The 20,540-nt window shown below is 43.4% G+C and overlaps 2 protein-coding genes across 4 annotated transcripts in view; both read left to right on the top strand.

The window, feature by feature from the left end:
• LOC147333651 (uncharacterized) overlaps positions 1–20,540 on the top strand; it is a 157,108-nt gene that overhangs the window by 79,155 nt on the left and 57,413 nt on the right. The window lies entirely within an intron of this gene.
• Positions 1–20,540, top strand: part of LOC147333652 (NACHT, LRR and PYD domains-containing protein 3-like) — a 131,052-nt gene that overhangs the window by 57,057 nt on the left and 53,455 nt on the right. The gene's annotated exons all lie outside the window — the stretch shown is intronic.

The raw sequence follows: 20,540 nt of genomic DNA, 5'->3' as shown, positions 1-20,540 counted from the left end.
AGCGAGTGCGTTTATTTACAGTGTAAAAAGACAACAAAGTGCAGACTGTCCTCTGTGTGTGTGCTCCAGGTGAGTTTGTGTGTCCCTGACTCCCGTGCAATATTTTCTATGGTTGTTAGGGGCCAAACTTTCATACAATGAGCTCACCTGAAACCCTGGCTGATTGTGACCCACACCCGTTTTCACACCTTGGCTCAGCTGAAGAGATGATATGTTGCAATTTGGAGATGTTTCTTAAATGATAGAAACAGGAACGAGACAACGATTTTACATGAGAGTCAAGGCCAGAGAAGTGTCAAATATTACTCCAAGATTTCAAATGTTTTACTTGACGGAAGGACAGAAAGAGGCAAGAACCTGACTGATTTTAGAATGTAGCTCAGGAGGAGCTATGATCATGGTCTTGGTCTTGTTAGTATTTAGAATGAGGTAGTTGCCTGAAAGCGAATCAGAAACCTGAGTTAAACACTGGACTAGGGTGGACAGCCTATCCAGTTGATGAGGCTTAAAGGACATATGCAGCTGAATGTCATCAGCATAAAAATGATAAGACAGGTCGCTAAAAGATTGAATGATACCAGCCAAAGGAAGCATATAAAAAGAAAATAATAATGGACCTAAAACTGAACCCTGTGGGACCCCACAGGTCAGAGCAGCAATGTCAGAGGCGAACCTGTCAATCCTAAGAGAAAAGGTCCTATCTGATAAATAGGAAGAAAACCAGTCTAGGGCAGAGCCAGATATACCAGCCAAAACCTTGAGCCTGTTAAGTAGGATTTTGTGGTCGATGGTATCGAAGGTTGCACTAAGATCAAGAAAAATGATCACAGAACAATTCCCTGCATCAGATGCCATTAATAGATCATTATAGACTTTAAAGAGAGCGGTCTCTGTAGAGTGCTGCTTTTGAAAGCCAGACTGAAAATGGTCAAGAATGTGTAATTTACATAATAGGGACCTGTACAGATTTTCAACAATTTTGTCTAGTAAGTTACTTAAAAATGGCAATTTCAAAATAGGCCGATAATTACTAGTGGAGCTAGGATCACGATTTCTGTTTTTTTTAATAGAGGAGTTGCTTCTGCATGTTTAAAATAGGATGGAACACAGCCTTCCCTCAGTGAGCTATTAATAATGGATAGTAATGTGGGACCATCAGTAGGATGTCATAGCAGATATAATACCGTCACCCTCCGTCATTGCTTTAATTGGAATGTTTCCGTTTCGTCTCTTTTTTTTTGTTGTCGCTCACAGTTCATGTGGTTTCTTTCTTTCTCTTGTCTTTCACTGCTGTGGTCACCTACTTCCCCACTCACCTACAAACAACACCCTCTATTTCTCCATATTTTCACACCACGATCACGCAAACACATCAGCTCAACGGCAGCACATTCACAACAGCCTCACAGCACGCACAGACTTGCAGGACACATAAGCAAGCCACGCTTGTTCATATTAGTGAATATTCACACACATAGTCAGACTTATGGAGTCTCTCACCACACTTCTTTTTCTCTTTCTATTTACAAACAAGGGATGTTTCCATATTCTCTCCACCTGTCTAAACGAAACACCCAGCATACATCATTAAACATACACGCATAATTAAGGGCATGCTGAGGTTTGTCACATGGAATGTAAATGGAGCTGGCACCAGAGGAAAGAGGTTAAAAATATTTAACCAGCTTAAAAAACTACAGGCAGATGTTGTTTTATTACAAGAAACTCACAAACCTGTCACAGGTTTAAATGAACTTAAAACACCTGAGTTTCCTAACGTGTTTGCAGCCTGTTATAATTCTAGACAACGGGGAGTAGCAATCTTTTTTACAGTACTCGATACAGTTATAGATCCAGTTATAGATCCAGAGGGTAGATTTCTAATTATTAAACTATCAATATTGAACAAAAAACTATGTATTGTTAGTATATATGGTCCAAATGTTGATGAACCCTCATTCTTCCACGGTTTTTTTAGTGCACTCTCTGAACACCTTGATTGCACACTCATTCTTGGCGGTGACCTCAACCTTGGACTAAATGAAGAAATGGATAGGCTCAACACAACAGGAACTCAGCGTAATTGGCAGTCCACAAATATAATCAAACAGTATATGAGCGACTTTGGTCTTTGCGATGCATGGCGCTCTCTTCACCCCACCAGTAAGGAATATACTTTTTTCTCGCATGTTCATCACTCTTACTCTCGTCTGGATTATTTTTTGGTCAGCAGCTCACTGCTGTGTGACATTTCAGACACTGAGATTCATCCTATAGCTGTCAGCGATCATGCTCCTGTATCTTTAACACTAATGCACAAGAATAATACTACGCCAAGTAAAAACTGGAGATTTAATATATCACTACTTAAAGATGAAGACTTTATTAAATACTTTAAAAAGGAATGGACTTCATATTTAGACTTTAATGACACTCCCGGAATATCTGCTTCTGTTCTATGGGAAGCAGGGAAAGCTGTGATGAGAGGTAAAATAATTTCTTTCTCATCACACAAAAAGAAAGAAGAAAACAAAAATATTCAGGAATTAGAAAAAAACATCAAATCACTAGAAGAAGCCTACGCGTCCTACCAAGATCAGGAAACATTGAACAAAATATGCAAAACAAAACTAGAATTAAATGAAACTATTAATAAAAAAACACAATTCCTTATACAAAGACTTCGCTTGCAGAATTTTGAACACAGTAACAAATCAGGTCGATTTCTAGCTAACCAGCTAAAAATAAATAAAGAAAAAACAACTATATGTGCTGCTAAAGATTTATCGGGGAACACAATATATGATCCTGGAAGAATAAACAACATTTTTAGGGATTTCTATGAAACTTTATACTCACCACAAATAAACCCATCTAAAAATGAAATTGATCTGTTTCTTGACAACGTAACTCTTCCAAAATTACTAGACAGTCAAGCAATGGAACTGGATTCGCCACTGACGCCAAGTGAACTCCAGGAAGCCCTGATAAGTATGCCCAATAATAAGGCTCCAGGTCCAGACGGCTTCCCTGCAGAATTCTACAAAGAATTCTGGACAATTTTGGCACCAGTATTCCACAGCATGTTGCAGGAAATCGAGGAAAAGGGCAGACTACCACCAAATATGAATTCTGCCAACATTAGTCTCCTGCTAAAACCAGGCAAAGACCCTTTATTTCCCTCAAGCTATCGTCCAATTTCTCTTTTAAATGTAGACCTTAAAATAATCTGCAAAGCTCTCTCAAAGAGATTAGAGAAAATGACCCCCCTCTTAATTCATCCTGACCAAACTGGTTTCATAAAAGGTCGGCACTCCTCAACAAACACTCGTAGATTACTTAATTTAATAGACTACTCATACGATAAAAACATCGAAGCCATAATATTATCTCTAGATGCAGAAAAAGCATTTGACAGAGTTAATTGGAAATTTTTATTCGCAACTTTACACAAATTTGGTTTTGGAAACTCTTTCATAAACTGGATAAGAATATTATACAATTCCCCAACGGCTCGTATCAGAACAAATGACCAGACATCCTCCAGCTTCTGTCTCCTGAGGGGCACCAGACAGGGATGCCCACTCTCTCCTTCACTTTTTGCAATTTTTATCGAACCTCTAGCAGCAGCATTTAGACAGGCTACAACAATTAAGGGCATAAAATGTAAGAACATAGAACATAAAATCAGTCTCTATGCGGATGATGTGTTGCTTTTTCTGCAAAACACACAAACCAACCTCTCTGAGGTAATTACTTTAATAAACTGGTTTTCAAGAGTTTCAGATTATTCAATTAACTGGCCAAAATCTACAGTTCTCCCCATTAACTGCTCCTTCCATAATTCTTCCTCTGCCCCACTGCAATCCGGAAATATTAAATATTTAGGTATTAATGTTTCTCCTAAGCTTTCAGACTTAACTAAACTAAACCACATCCCACTTCTAAAGAAAGTAGAAGGCGATCTGACTAGATGGAAATCTTTACCCATATCACTCATGGGAAGGGTCGCCACTATAAAAATGATGATCTTGCCAAAAATAAATTACTTATTTTTGATGATCCCTAACAAACCATCACAAGATTGGTTCAGATCTCTGGATTCATATATTTCCAAATTCCTTTGGAAAGATAAACCCCCGCGTATTAGCTTAAAAACGCTACAAAGAACCAAGGATAGAGGAGGATTAGATCTGCCTAATTTTCACCAATACTTCTTAGCCAACAGGCTTCAGTTCATCTCAGAATGGTTAAAACATACCTTCTTAGTTGAGCCCTGGCTAGATGTTGAACAGGCACTATGCAAGGATCTAGAGATTTCAGACCTACCATTTATTAGCTCAAACATCAAAAGACATGAATGCTTTAAAAGTATCAACATCAGCTTTTCTCTAACAGCATGGTGGGAGTTTCTAAAAATAACGGAGTCTTCATTAATCCCATGCAAACGTACACCTATTTGGAATAACCCTGACATATTACAAAACAATAATATGATTAATTTCCCAGAATGGAGTTGTAAAGGAATTAAATACTTAGAACATATATTAGAGGGAACAGAATTTATTCCATTTGACAGACTAGTTGAACAATATGGGATCAACAAGACAAGGTTTTTAGAATATCAACAAATTAAATCCATAGTAAAAAAGAAATTTAACCTCAGTCAAGTTGAATTACAAACACCACTAAGTGCAGCACATTTTCTTACTCTTAAATCCCCCAAATTATTATCTAAAATATACAGAACACTTTCTAAATTAGATGAATCAATATCCCTTCCTACTGCAAAGTGGGAAGCAGATTTATCAGTCAACCTAGACCAAAACTTCTGGTCTCAGATTTGCTTAAAAACTTTTAAATTAATTAAAAATCCCAGTCTGCAATTAATACAATACAAAATATTTCATAGAGTGCACTATACAGGTCATCGGATGTTCAAGATGGGCTTTACATCTTCCAACAACTGCTCACACTGTCAAGGCAATACACCAGACAATTACATCCACGCTCTTTGGTTCTGTCCACCAGTGCAAAAGTTTTGGCGCGAGATATGTGAAGACTTATCAAAATGTCTGAAATGTAACATTCCAACCTCCCCCTTAGTGTGTTTGTTGGGCAGCTTAGATAATATCACTTCAGAAAAGAATATAGCCCATATGATCTTCACCGCCCTATGCATAGCCAAGAAAACAGTCCTCATGAACTGGAAAAATAAAAATAATCTTAATTCTAACCAATATAGAAATTATCTATTAGATTACATTAGTCTTGACACAGCCTCTGCCACCACATTAGATCAATTGCTCTGGGCCCCTTTTATCAGCTCCATCACCTAGTGGGGGTGGGGGGTCATAGTTTGGTCCCGCCTTCACTGTTGTGATTGGTGAGGGGGTAGGGACAGGCTTAGGGCGTCGGGGGGTTCCCCGGAGGCATCTTCCTTGGGGGGCTCAACCCGGGGTAGCGGTCACGTCCGGTTGAGGGCTCTGTTGGCTCTCAGGTGACTGTTTCCTCGCGGCTGCGTGCAGCGGGGCTAGGGGAGGGTCTGTGCTGACGGACGTGGGTTACTGACCTGGCAACCTGGCTGCCCCTGGGTGGGTCCGGGATGGGCGTGAGGTTCTGGGGGTGCTCCGTCTCTGGGCTGGGGCCTGGGCTGGGCCTCGGGGGCTTGGGTCCTGGTTGGTGTGTTGCCGGGGTTGTGGGCGGGTGGGTGCATGGGGGCCCGGCCCTGGAGCAGGGTGCCGCCGGTGCGTCGAGCTGCCTGGGGGGCTCTTCAACTGGTGGGGGGGATGGTCACATCTTGCAGGAGCTTTCTTCTCTTCAGGAACTCTCTGCAGGAGGGGGAGATACAGGAGAGGTGGAGGAAGATCTCAGCCTGGGCGTTTACCGTCTTATGTAGTCTGGAAGATGTGTGGTTGGTGGGGTGGGTGCAGTTTTCTCTGTGGTGGGGTTGGGTGGACTGTCCAGGGCTCTGTGGAGCCGGGGGGCGCTACTGCACTGGGCCCCGGTCTGATGGGCCTGGGCCCCCCTTCCCTGGCGGGTCGCGGAGGGTGGGAGTGCCTACTGGGGTCAGCGGGGGAGCTGGCCCCAGGGAGGGGTTACCTGCCCCTCCCTTCCTTCCCTCCCCATCTCCAGCTGCCTCCCTCTTCCTGCTCCTCCACAACCACCCACACATGCAGGGCCTTGGAGTGGGGGTATGTCACCAGGGTGCAGAGGAGGCTACCCCCCCCCCCCCCCCCCCGTCCCCTTCTGGCTGCCTCTGCCTCAATTTTATCCCACAACTTAGACATTCACATTATTCACACTCTCATTACACATACATATAGGATCTTGGAGGTGGGCACAATCACGGAGTCCAAATCACCATCAGGGTGTATACCTCACCCCTGACGTCGTTGCCCACCTCTCAATTTTAAATACACTTAGTCATTGAGGGTTAGCAGGAGGGACTATGCGCTTACCTGCTGCTCCTTGGCAGGTAGCTCCATGCCCTCCTGGGTTTTAATTGCACCTTAGAACACATATGCATCAACACTACAATGAGCGGGTGGAGGGAGGTTTGGAGTCTTCTCCCACCCCCATTCTCTGCGGCCTGCTGGAGCGGGAGGGCTAGTAGGAGGAGTTGGCCGTCCGACTGCGGTCTGGGGTGTGGGGCCTCCCTGCTGCTGCGGAGTCGGGGTGGTCTGCCTCTCCCCACCGCAGGGAAAAGGGTAACACCACCTGGGTCTGGGTGCAATTCCCCCCTCCAGGGGCAAGGGTACCTAGACCCGGTTTGTAGAGTACGCTTGGGGAGTGTGATTGTGTGTACAGCGTCTCTTTATGTCTGTCTCCACGTTGGTTGAGTGTGGAGTGAGTGCATATGAGAACATGAGGGTGGGAATGGATGTTTGTGTCTGTGTGTGCCTGTATGTCTGTGTCTATATGTCAGGTTGGGTATCAGACGCCACCTCTCTGGGGACACCTCAGGCCCTCCAAGGTTTGGAGGCCTATCTCCACCCACCACCACTTCCCCTGCCGGTGGCGGACTCCCTCAGGTGTCGGTGTGTTGGTGGTTCTTTGTGTCTGGGGGTGGGCGTCCGGGTACACACCGGCTCACTCCTGGGCGGCCGCTTGTCGGGGCCTGGGGCCTGGGGCTCGCTCGGGCCCCTTTGGAGGTGGGGTGCCCCCGGCCTCTCGGCCTAGGGCTCGGTCACTCAGGCGCAGCTGGGGGCCGGCGGAGCTCACGGGCGCATCACTGCAACTCCCCCTGACTTCTGCTCCACGGCTGCTGGGCGAGCCCTCATCTGGGACTCTCCTCGGCTCTTACTGGGACAGTGGCGCGGCTGCCCCTCTGTTGGTCTTCCATGGTCTCTTGTGTTCTGGGGGCCTCTGGATGTCTGGAGTTTTGATCTCCTCCATACCCGCTTCACACCCTGGAGGACGGGGCTGTGGCCCCCCCACACTCCCTAGCAGATCATTACATGGAGAAACCTTTGGAATGCAAGCATGCTGATCCACACAGGTATGCACACATGGGTATTCACAGACACGGACTAAAGCTTTCTTGGCTGCTGCCTCAAAGCACACTGTGCGCTGTCTATCTTGCGTGCTGCACAATATCGTTTATTATTTAGTAAATATTGATATCTATGACTAGCTAGTTTATTGTGATGGTGCTTTGTTTTCTCTATTATTATGTTGCTCTTTGTTGTTTGCTGTCTCCTCTGTTTGTTTTTTTTGTTTGTTTGTTTGTTTGTTTTTTCTCCATACAGGTGACCCAGGAGTTCTTTTTTTTTTTTCTCTCTCTTCCCCCCCCTTCTCACCGTCTCTTCTCCTCTTTGGTTTTCTTTCTTTCTCTCCCCCTCTCTCTCTCATTCATTCCCCCTGTCCTATTTATTAAAAAAAAAAAAAAAAAAAAATGACAAAGGATGAACTGAAGCTCTGCCATCACGTAATGTCGCATACTGCTGTTTCTGATGTCATTTAGAAAAAAAAAAAAAAAAAAAAAAAAAAAAAAAGTAATGTGGGACCAATGCTGGTGATAGACCCGGACAGAACAGAGGGAGGTAATATATCTATAGAGCATGATGAGGTTTCATTTTACCTAAAACTGTAATTAAGTCATTATGTGTGATTGGAGAAAAGGAAGTAAATGACCCAAGACAACAAGGGGTGTCTTCATAAGAGGAGGCACTTGAGGAAAGTTTGGATCTCAAGTCCTTACGAATTGACTGAGGAAAGTATTACAATCTTCATCAGAAAGTAACTGGGCATGCTGAGTTGGAGGAGAAATAATACTGTTGATGGTATCAAATAGAACTCTTGAATTATGTCATGATACGTTGTGTGGCAGGCAGGGGAAGGACCCAAGATGCAGGTTCACAGACACGGGGATAAACTCAAAAAACACAGCTTTATTGCTGGCCACGGGAAGCAATACAGAATAAACTAAAACTGGGAAAACTAACGCATGAACTGTACAAGGAACCGAACCACGGGGAGAATTACACACAACATGAGGGAGAACGCGACGCTGAACAGAGGGAGACTCAGACAGAAATACACAGAGGGTAAACGAGGAAAGTGGGCACACACGGGGAACACAGGTGATACTGATAATCATAACGAGACAGGGCGGGGTGAACTGAACATGACATGTACAGGCACAGAGGTTCAGACAGGAGGAGAGAGAGCACGGGGAAAACACAGACATAACGGGCTGGGGAAACATGAAACAACCACAAGGGGAGACGAGGGCTCACAGATACACAGAGGGGCACACAGGGGGTAAAAGCCATGAAGGGAAAACACTTAGGGAACAACACAACAGGGCAACTCAGAAAACATGGCCTAAATAAGGAACGAAATACAAAAATACAAGGAACTAAGAATACTGGGCCCACATGGCCCAGGACCATGACAAATTAACTCTTGAATGGCCCTCAAAACATGCAGTGCCAACTCGTTCATGAGCACACTTGCATTGTCTATAAATAAAATAATGAAACAGCTTTATCTAATGATTTAAATAAAATAAAATCTGTATTTCTTTCCAACCTAACAGCATTAAGACATTTAATTGTAGTGATTTTGTTTTTTTCTGTTCTTTATTTTTAGAGTGAGTGATTGTTTCCTCTCAGAGAGAAGCTGTGAAGCGTTGTCCTCAGTTCTCAGCTCTCAGTCCTCAAGTCTGAGAGAGCTGGAGCTGGGTAACAACAACCTCTGCCATTCAGGCATGATGCTTTTGTCTACTGCACTGGAGCATCCACACTGTACCTTAGAAAGTCTAAGGTCAGGATTCAGTCTTTTCCACTTCAAAAATCTGTGTTGCATTACTGAATCACTGGCAAAAACTGATAGAATTGTCAGGTATTGGATTTTCAGCTTTCAGACACTTCTTGGGTGGAAACAGCACTGAGTTTTGGTTTGGGAGACAGATGCTCTTCATGTGTTTAAAATAAGACAATAGCAATTCCAGCCACTTGTGAAACATTAAATATTGCTAAATCTGCTAACTCCTCAATGCAGAACCAAAACACTTTTTTCTCTTGTTCTTTATTTCCAGATTAAGTGGATGTTTTCTTTCAATGAAAAGTTATGAAGCACTGACCTCAGTTCTCAGCTCCCAGTCCTCTAGTCTGCGAGAGCTGGACTTGAGTAACAATAACTTACAGGATTCAGGAATAAAGCTTCTGTCTGCTGCGCTGCAGAGTCGACATTGTATACTCAAAACTCTGAGGTCAGATCAAAGAATATTTTATTTTTCATTACATTCATTACATCGACAATATTTTCATGACATAATTAACCTATTAAAAATGTAGTTTCAAAAGAGTACATTCATCCATTTGTTGTTGTAGCTCACTATTTGCCATTATTTCCTAGTCACAGTTAGGTTTCATTCAATTTCAATTCAATTTTATTTATATAGCGCTAAATCACAACAGCAGTCGCCTCAAGGCGCTTTATATTGTACAGTAGATCGTACAATAATAGATACAGAGAAAAACTCAACAATCATATGACCCCCTATGAGCAAGAACTTTGGTGACAGTGGGAATGAAAAACTCCCTTTTAACAGGAAGACACCTCCTCAGACTTGAGGTTTCATGCTTCTGATGTTTTTAAAATAAGGTGATAGCAGTTCTAGCCAATGAATCAACATTGCATATTGGAAGTCTTGTAGATCCTCACTGCAGCACTTGTCTTTGTGTTCTTTATTTTTCAGACTTAGTGTCTGTAACCTGTCAGGGAGAAGCTGTGAAGTTCTGTCCTCAGTTCTCAGCTTCACATCCTCTAGTCTGGGAGAGCTGGACCTGAGTGACAATGACCTGGAGGATTCAGGAGTGAGGCTTCTGTCTGATGCACTGGAGAGTCCACATTGTAAACTAGAAAGTCTCAGGTCATGATTTAGTGTTTTCCACTCTGTATTATTTAGAATCTGCATTATATTACTGATTTAAAAAAGTAAAAAAGTTTATTTTATATACTTTTTGGTTGGATTATTAGATTCTGAATTATTGTTTGTAATTTTCATATACTTCACAAATTTTTATAAAAGGATTCTCATAAGACTACACGAAATCTTAAAGTTCTTTTTGGTCAAGTTAGGTTCTTCCTTTCTTGATCTATATTGATAAAATTTACAGTAAAAAAGCTTTTAGTTGATACTATAACGCTGCAGTGAGAATTCTGACAGGGGCTTCTCTTTTTTAGTTCTCTGTTAAAGGCTTCTTCTTTGGCTCTTGATGAAGGCGGTCACACTTTCTCCCTATCCCTTTCCTTATCGCTCCTGCTTGGCTTTCTCATGTCTCTGTCTAGTCTTGTCTACTTCTCTCCCTCTACCCTGGAAAAGTCTCACAGACTGTTCTCTAAAACTTAAAAGAAGAATTATGGATTAGGTCAACTTGTCCCTGAATGCAATTGACACCCTCTTCTCGATGAGAAACCTGGGTTTGTGAGAGCCCGTGTGTTCTGGAGGGACGTTCCCTGCCGGATACACGATGGACGGGTGGAAGGACTAGAGGGTCATGTGCCTGGCGGGACTGTCGATCGAGCGCATCTACCTTTTTGGAACCATGATAACAGGGTTCTTGCTGATTGGACCTGGCTTATTGAAGAATAAAGAGATTGGAAATGGTGACCACGGTGGCACGGTGGTTAGCACTGTTGCCGCACAGCAAGAAGGTCCTGAGTTCAATTCCACCATCAGGCTGGGGTCTTTCTGTGTGGAGTTTGCATGTTCTCCCCGTGTTTGCGTGGGTTCCCTCCGGGTACTCCGGCTTCCTCCCACTGTCCAAAGACATGCAGCTTGTGGGGATAGGTTAATTGGATAATCTAAATTGTCACTAGATGTGAATGAATGTGAGTGTGAATGGTTGTCTGTCCCTGTGTGTTGGCCCTGCGACAGACTGGCGACCTGTCCAGGGTGTACCCTGCCTCTCGCCCTATGACAGCTGGGATGGGCTCCAGCGCCCCCCGCGACCCTGAAAAGGATAAGCAGAAGCGAATGGATGGATGGAAATTGGAAATGGCTGTTCACATCCCCACAAGGCTGCCCGCTATTTTGATTGGAACGATGGAGTGAGCCGTGGCTTCTCAGAATGGGCTCATTAGACGCAGCACGGATGACATCTAGGAAAAGTTTGTGAGTACTAAAACTCTGACAACATCTGACAAATTTTTGGAGAGGCTCACGGCTGTCATGAACACTCGTGCTCTTTGAGCAAACTGGATAACATCATGGAGAGGCTCATGGCTCTCCAACAGGAATGGTGACAAAACAGTGATGGACATTAGATCAAATGTAAAATTGACATGCAGTGGTTAACACTAAAGCAAGAACACCACCATTATTTCATGCGGTTACCATATCGGCGCCAGCTGCGGTCTCAAGGCTGGAGCTGAACATAACAAACAATTTCTCCCCTGATAACAAACTGTGTTTAGACTCTTCGTTCCAAGTGCCCTCCAAGGCCGAGTCGGACGGCAGATCTGGGCCCAGCACTGGATGAATAGCTGCAAGGCAGGATGGCTGTGTCTGCATCGGCTTACTTCTCACCCCTTACCCACCCCTGTTGCTTGTCACGTGCTTCATGATGTTGTGATGTGGACATTTATGTGGTCTTTGTGCAGAGGAGTTTTTTGTTTCTTATTCTCATGCTGTCCTCCCATAGGGGGCCAGCGTGAGTAGAGGTATCTTTCTTTTCCCCCTCCTCGACTTGACCATTGTATTGTACATTTCAGTGTTTTTCCATAATACTAACGGTCTCTGACCTGCCTCCCCATGTGATGTCTGTGTTGTGGGCTTGTTCTTTTTCCTTCAGTGGGCTGGTTTAAGTCATTATGCAAATGTACTGTTTATAAGATTTAAACCTGCAGTTAACCTAGACTGAAGAAGTCACTTGGATGAGTGACGAAACGTTTCTCCCACAAAACGCTATGTCTAGATGAACAGAATCAACTTTTGGAGATTTACTTTCCTGGATGATTGAGAATGCATCAAGACTTTGTAAAAGCATATTATTCTATGGGATCTTTATATACTCAAAGACTTAAGATTTAAGGTGCCGATAAACCCTCCGCATTGGTCACTTTATGCTACAACATCATCATCAAACTCACTGCTATACAGCTTGAGCCAACTTTTGATATTGGTTGTCGCTTCATAAAGCTAACTTGAATTGAATGGATGCAATGAGTGGGGCTCATTGTATTTAGGGAAAACAGGCAAAACAAAGACAAACCTTATGTAAAAGTTCACAAATGTTTTGTGTGTCTGCAGTTTGTCACACTGTCTGATCACAGAGGAAGGCTGCACATTTCTGGTCTCAGCTCTGAGCTCCAACCCCTCCCATCTGAGAGAGCTGGACCTGAGCTACAATCATCCAGGAGACTCAGGAATTAAGCTGCTCTCGGCTGGACTGAAGGATCCACGCTGGAGACTGGACACTCTCAGGTATAGAAAAAATGTCCGATAGAGGAGAAAGAGCTGGAAACATTTCCTGTGTCATGGAGAAAGTGAAGAAAATATCAAGATGGAGCATAAGAAACTAGCAGAGGCCCTTAAGCCAAGGTTTACTTTTCCATGGGTACACTGAAGTAAGATATGTTAGGCTTGATGCAGCTAGTGGAGGGTGTGCAACATTCATTAAACCAAACATCACATATAGCGAATTGTGTAAAAGAAATGATCTGGAGCACCTGGCATTAGAACTATGGTTAGGTATGGAGGCTCTTACTGTAATACACTTTTTAAATAGTTGTAAAAAAAAAACTACATTTTATGTTCGGGAACATGAAGGGGCTCAACAGTAAGAAAACAATCCTGTGTGGAGAGCTCAATAAGAAAAGAAAGAAAGAAAATGGAAAGTTAAGGTTAAATGATGTTAGGATGGAGGAGGACAGAGATGCAGCAGAGGAAGCTGTCCCAGTGAGTAGAGGAAGAGTACACAGGATGATGGTGCCATGGTGTGATCAACAATGTAACAAAACATTAAAGGACAGAAACAGCATTTAGGCATCTTAAAAGATACACAATATAAAAAGAACTTGATGAAATTCAGATAATATAGTAATGCAATAATTGAAGTGATCAATGTGATCAAGAACAGGTGGTAAACAAAAAGGAATCATATTCAAATGTTAAATTGTTAAAAATCCTGTAGATGAGGAAAGTTCTAATTAGGGGTGGGTTTTTATAATCGATTTATCGATTAAAATAGATTCTGGCTTGGATAACGTGAAATCGATTCATTAAAATCCTGAATCGATTTTTTTAATATAAATTTATTTTGCCCGAAATGCCAGAATCTCAGGTGAAAGATCACAAAATTTCAACAACCACCAAACAGCTAAGACAGTAAATGAGAGCAGGTACACTGATTCTTATTTTTTTTTTTTTTTTCCCGTTTGGATCTATAGCCATCAGAATTGTTGTCTTGAGGCCAAGAAAGATGCCAAGCGGATTTATTTTACCAAGTGGATCATCATGGCCTTGCCATATTGGTCCATTTGATTGACCTTTTTTATAATTGTGAATTTATTTTATTTTCAGTTGCAAACGGGACAGATATGACTGTGGGATAGGACAGGGGGAAAGAATGAAAGAAAGAGAGGGAGAGAAAGAAAGAAAACCAAAGGGGAGAAGAGACAGTGAGAAGGGGGGGAAGAAAGAAAAAAACAAACAAACAAAAAAAAAACAAAAAAAAACAAAACTCCTGGGTCACCTGTATGGAGGAAAAAAAACAGAGGAGACAGCAAACAACAAAGAGCAGGTACACTGATTCTGCACAAAGATGTAAACACACAGCGCGGACCCGCGGATCAGAATCAGTGAGATGTCGCCTTTCTCAGCTGACGGTCTGAAAGCCGACAGCTCGCTGGTTCTGATGTGACGGCAGGTCCGCGCTTTGTGTTTATGCCCTTTTTGCGCTGATCATAAAGCTGTTAGTTTTATCTCTTTCCAAACAATATTGACCGAACCAGCAGCAAAAGAAGATCCAAACTACGCTTCACATAAACATCGTCATGAATTCCCTCTGACTTTTGCTGTTTTGCTTCCACCACAATAAAATCACACTTCATGCACAGCTCTCTCTCTCTCTGTCTGTCTGTTTTCTGCATTATTCGCTTGCTTGTTACTCACAGGTCTACCGTTGTTTACAGCACTCTCGGTCGCTGTTTTTGTTTGTTTTACATACTTTCGAAAAGAAAGCCTCATTTCTGCCGTTCAATACTAAACAAATGTAAACTTTTTAAAATTATGCAAAATGCAAAACGCTTAGCCGTGTCTCTAATAAAACCGCTGTAACGTCAGAGGTAACGTTCATATGTTGATTAATGGTTTTCTTTCATTTTTGATGTACTGCAGAATATTTTTATAAAATCCCAGGCCAGGAAAACCACCTTCATGTTTTGTTCTGTGTTTTATCTTCAGCTACTTTGACAAAAAGGCATCTGCTGTGATGCTCACACCTTTGATAAAGTCTTGCGAGTGTCAGCTTCCTTTTTATACATACAAAAATATGTAAATGCACTGATCTGAATTATAATATTTCTGACTGTCAAAATTTCCCAGATTCAAATCTAATCGAATTGAATCGAATTGAATTGAATCGAATCGTGGATTGAATCGTGGATTGAATCAATTCGGGACATTGTGAATCTGAAACGAATCGATTCTAGAAATCAGTGACGATACCCAGCCCTAGTTCTAATGTTTACTTTGCAACGTGTGAATTAAAAGCAGAACTTACTTTCTCTGAGAAGGATCAGGTGTGTTACATCATGATGGAGTAGTTAGAGAGTGAAGGACTGAATGCTCTGCTGCTTTTCTATGTGGAGAAATATGCTGTTAAATCAGAACAGGAATAGGTTTAAGGTGGCATGAAAACTCATTCAGAGGTCAGAGGTCATGTACAGTAACCACACTGCCACAAACAGGAGAAAACCAGCTGGCAGCAAAGGCAGCGAGGTGTTCTTTCCAGCTAAACAGAAGAGGAATATAAAGATAATGAAGGTCACAGTTTGAATCAGTCATATTTCATTTATGACAGATCAGGATCAGTGCAAATCATCAGCAGTTTGATCCACGTTTGGATCGAAGAGTATTTGTGAAAATGTTGGACTGTTCCTTTATCAATTTTTAACAGTATGTGTATGAGAGCCATGTAATGTCCATGTGTGCATGCTGACTGTGCTGGTCTGACCCCCCTCCTCCTTTCAGGGTGGAGCCTGCTGGAGTCCGATGGTTGAGACCAGGTCTGAGGAAGTGTAAGTGTGTTTTTAATGTGATTCATGAAAACAAAGCAGCACACATTCAACCATCTTCATCATTCACATCTCTGATGTCAGGAGTCATTATCAAAGTGTCAATCAATGAACAGATGATGGATCAATAACTGCAGCTGGATTGTGTTTGTTCTCTCATCAGATTCCTGTCAACTCACAATCGACACAAACACAGTACACACAAACCTCCAACTGTCTGACAACAACAAGAAGGTGACACATGTGACGGAGTTTCAGTCATATCCTGATCATCCAGACAGATTTGATGTTTATCGTCAGCTGCTGTGTAGAAATGGTCTGACTGGTCGCTGTTACTGGGAGGTCGAGTGGAGAGGAGACGTTTATATTTCAGTGAGTTACAGAAGAATCAGAAGGAAAGGAAACAGTGATGACTGTTTGTTTGGACACAATGATCAGTCCTGGAGTCTGGAGTGCTCTGATGATGGTCCTCGTTCTGTTTGGCACAATAACAGACACACATCCATCTCCTCCTCCTCCTCCTCCTCCTCCTCCTCCTCCTCTGTCTCTAACAGAGTAGCAGTGTATGTGGACTGTCCTGCTGGCACTCTGTCCTTCTACAGAGTCTCCTCTGATACTCTGATCCACCTCCACACCTTCAACACCACATTCACTCAAACTCTTTATCCTGGGTTTTGGCTCTGGTCTGGTGCCTCAGTGTCCCTGTGCTGAGTGGAGTGTAAAGAGTGTCTCCTGTTAGAGAAACACTCTGACTGTTGAACAGATAGTTCAGTCTGTACATGTCTGTCTCTTTCACTCACAAACACGTTTTCAGATTCATGGATTCAATCAGTTGATGTTTGAAACTCTTCTAAATGATTCCTTGTAAACTGCTTCCTCTTCAGTCCTTTAAAGATGGGAGATCCCATTATTCCAGGATCCACATGTTATTTTTCTTTTTCCGCTCAAAGCTTCACAGTGAATCTCAGTATGTTGTGTTTCCCTGAAGCTCAGTTCACAACCAGCTCAAGTCTGAGCTCATTAAAATGAATCAAAATGTTTGTTACTGGTGTCAGTACAGAATAGAATAGAATAGAATGCCTTTCTTGTCACTATACAGTTGTACAATAAGATACAGAGCATCTCCTACTCAGTGCAAACATGCTGGGCGGGGGGGGGGGGCTGTGTTATCGGTGCATGTGTGAGTTCAGGGTGGTTATGGCTTTGGGGAAGAAACTGTTTTTGAGTCTGTGGGTTTTTGTGTTGATGCACCTGTAGCGCTTCCCTGAGGGAAGCAGGCTGAACATGTTGAAGCCAGGGTGGGAGCTGTCCTTGATAATTTTTGCTGCTCTGCTGAGGCAGCGGGAGGAATAAATGTACATCAGGGAGGGGAGAGGGCAGCCGATGATCTTCTGTGGTGTCTTGACCACACTCTGAAGCCTCACTCTATCCGCCTTGGTGCAGCTGCCATACCATACCGTGATCCAGTAGGTTAGCAGGCTCTCAATGGACGAGCGGTAGAAGGTCAGCAGCAGGTTGGAGTTCAGCTTATACTTCTTGAAGACTCTCAGGAAGTGCAGCCGCGGTTGGGCCTTCTTGACGACTGCTGAGATTTTGTCTGTCCAGGAGATGTCAGCAGAGATGAGGACACCAAGGAACCGGAAGGTGTGGACCTTCTCCACACACTCCCCGTTGATGTAGAGGGGGGGCAAGTCGGTGCTGTGTCTCCTGAAGTCAACAATGAGCTCTTTGGTTTTCTTAGTGTTCAGTGCCAGGTTGTTTTCTGAACACCATGCTGCCAGCTTCAGGACTTCCTCTCCCTTTGAGATGAGTGCGACTACTGTGGTGTCATCAGCAAACTTGATGATGAGATTGTTGTTGTGGGTCGGACTGCAGTCGTGGGTGTAGAGCAGGGGTGTCAAACTCAAATACACAGTGGGCCAAAATTCAAAACTAGAACAAAGTCGCGGGCTAACGTTAATATTTATTGAAATATATTTATTCCTCCAGATATAAGAATGAATCTTTTCTTATGGACTCAAACACGTTTTGCTGAAAAACTGAATATGGAACAAGCAAAGCTTAATACTAAACAATATATATATTAGCTGTATAATACCAGTAGGCCAGCTCTAATAGTAATTTGGTATGGCTTCGCGGGCCAAATGTAATTAGGCTGCGGGCCAAATTTGGCCCGCGGGCCAGAGTTTGACACCTATGGTGTAGAGAGAATACAGGAGGGGCTCAGCACACAGCCCTGTGGGGAGGCGGTGCTCAGTGTGCGAGTGGAGGAGAGATGAGGGCCGAGTCTTACAGTCTGGGGCCGGTTTGTAAGAAAGTCCTTTATCCAGGCACATGTGAGAGGAGGGAGGCCAAGAGAGACCAGTTTGATTGTATTAAAGGCTGAGCTGTAGTCCACAAAGAGCATTCGGACGTTGTTCTGCCGCTGCTCTAGGTGACTCAGCACAGAGTGGAGCGCTGTGGCGATGGCGTCTTCTGTGGATCTGTTTGCACGGTATGCAAACTGGTGGGGGTCAAATTCTGGGGGGAGGTAATCCTTGATGTGCTGAAGGACTAGTCTCTCAAAGCATTTCATGATTACCAGTGTGAGGGCCACAGGGCGGTAATCAATCAGGCTGGAGATGGGAGACTTCTTTGGCACTGGGATGATTGTGGCTGATTTTAGACAGGATGGTATGGCTGCCTGATCCAGTGAGAGGTTGAAGAGTCTGGTGAAGATGAGGGTGAGTTGGTGTGCACATGCTCTTAGTACCTTGCCAGGTACTCCGTCTGGACCGGCCGCCTTCCTGGGGTTCATTGCTAGGAGCACACGTCTGACATCGTGCCCCGTTACAGTGAGTGGAGCGGTGCAGGAACCAGGTGAGGATGAGGATGGGAGCAGTGCTGAAGCAGATGAGTGCTGCTGTTGTGGTGTTTCAAAGTGGGCAAAGAAGCTGTTTACTTCCTCTGCCAGCTGCACACTCAGGTTTTCTGTTTTCACAGCCTCTGTGGTTGATGATGTCTTGCATTCCCTGCCACACCTCTCGTGTGTTGGTGCTGGACAGCTGGGACTCCATGTTTCTTTTGTGGTCTGACTTGGCTTTTTTAATCTCCCTTTTCAGGTCAGCTCAAGCAGCACTGTACAGAGCTCTGTCACCTGACCTGAAGGCGGCATTGCGGGCTTTGAGGAGTGTGCAGTCCTCGCTGGTCATCCAGGGTTTTTGGTTTGGGAAAACCTGAATGCTTTTGTCCACAGTCACATTTGCAGTACAGAACTTGATGTAGTCCAGTACTGATCCTGTGAAAGTTTCTAGGTCCTGGTGTTCAAATATGTCCCAGTCTTTCTCTGTGAAGCAGTCCTGTAGTTTGGAGAGAGCTTTTTCCGGCCAGGTCGTAACCGTCTTTGTGGTGGGCCTGGCACTGCGCCTGAGGGGGGTGTAGGCTGGGGAGAGCAGGAGGGAGATGTGGTCGGACTGACCGAGGTAGTGGAGGCGTATGGCTCTATATGCATGCTTGATGTTGGAGTAAAAATGATCTAGAGTGTTTTATCCTCTGGTGGGACATTTGACATGCTGATAGAACTTTGGGATTACAGTCTTTATGTTGGACTTATTATTGTTTTTGTTTTTTTTTGCCTGTCCCGTTTGGCTCTCTTGCCATCAGAATTATTGTCTAAAGGCAAAGAAAGGATTTACTTTACCAAATTGACCATCCCAGCCTTGCCATAATGGTCCATTTGATTCACCTTTTATTGTTTATTTTATTTTCACTTGCTGAATACGGGACAGACTTGACTGGGGGAAAGAAGGGGAGAAAGAAAGAGGGAAAGAGAAACAGCTGAGAAGAGGGACAGGGGAGAAGGGCAAAAAACAAAAACCAACAGAATGGTGTTAGATTATAATATTATTTTATCCCATGTTATACCCCTAATTAAAGATTGTGAATTATTATGTAGTTTTAGTTTGCATTATTCTCCTGAATTAGAAGAAGCTGATAACTATTGCATTAGTTAAACTGATTTGCATTACATTAGACTGCTGATTTATTGTGAATGAATGATATTGTTTTATGATGTTATAAGAAATACTGTTTGCAGAAAGTCATCGCCTTATTTGTCTGATTAGAAGAGAACGGAACATGCTGGAGTTTTCTGCCCCATCTCAGCAGGAGCAGATAAACGGGGAGCCAAGGTCGTAGCTTAGGCGCCGTGTGAGAGAAAAGCATGTAAATGTTTAGGCTTTTATGATAAGGTGGGAGAACCAGAGGCTATAAGAGTTTGAGCAATGCTCCACCATTTTGAGATCTGATGCTGTCTGCATACAGTGTCCATCTCCCACGCGTGTGATCATTAAAATCACCGTTTGACTTAACCCGGCCGGACCAGTGTTGTTATTGTGGTTTTTTCTCTTGTCTCCATCCCCAATTTTGAACTCGTAACAATGGGTAGAAAAAATAAAGAAAAAAATGCATCTATCGATCACCTGGATCACCTGTTGAGAAAGAAAAAAGAAAACAAGCAGAAGAGAACAAGAGTAATAGAATAAACAACATCACAATGATATATGGGAATATGACAGTAAATACTAAATATTAAACATTATTGTGCAGCACATAAGATCAACAGAACACAGTGTGCTTTGAGGTAGGAGCCAAAAAGGGTGTAGTTTGGTTGTGTGATCACCCGTGTGTACACCTGTGAGCATGGACGCGCTTGTTTTTTTTTTAAAAGGTTCCTTCATGTAATGATCTGCTAGAGGGTGTGGGGGGGCCACAGCCCCGTCCTCCAGGGCATGAAGCAGGTATGGAGGAGA

This window comes from Aulonocara sp. 'chitande type north' Nkhata Bay, linkage group LG3, assembly GCF_057382095.1.
Source record: "Aulonocara sp. 'chitande type north' Nkhata Bay isolate Kocher_YH1m ecotype deep benthic linkage group LG3, A_spYH_male_GT1.1, whole genome shotgun sequence".
NCBI lineage: Eukaryota > Metazoa > Chordata > Actinopteri > Cichliformes > Cichlidae > Aulonocara > Aulonocara sp. 'chitande type north' Nkhata Bay.
The sequence above is the reverse complement of the archived record's forward strand: the minus strand, read 5'-3'. Positions and strand labels throughout refer to the sequence as shown.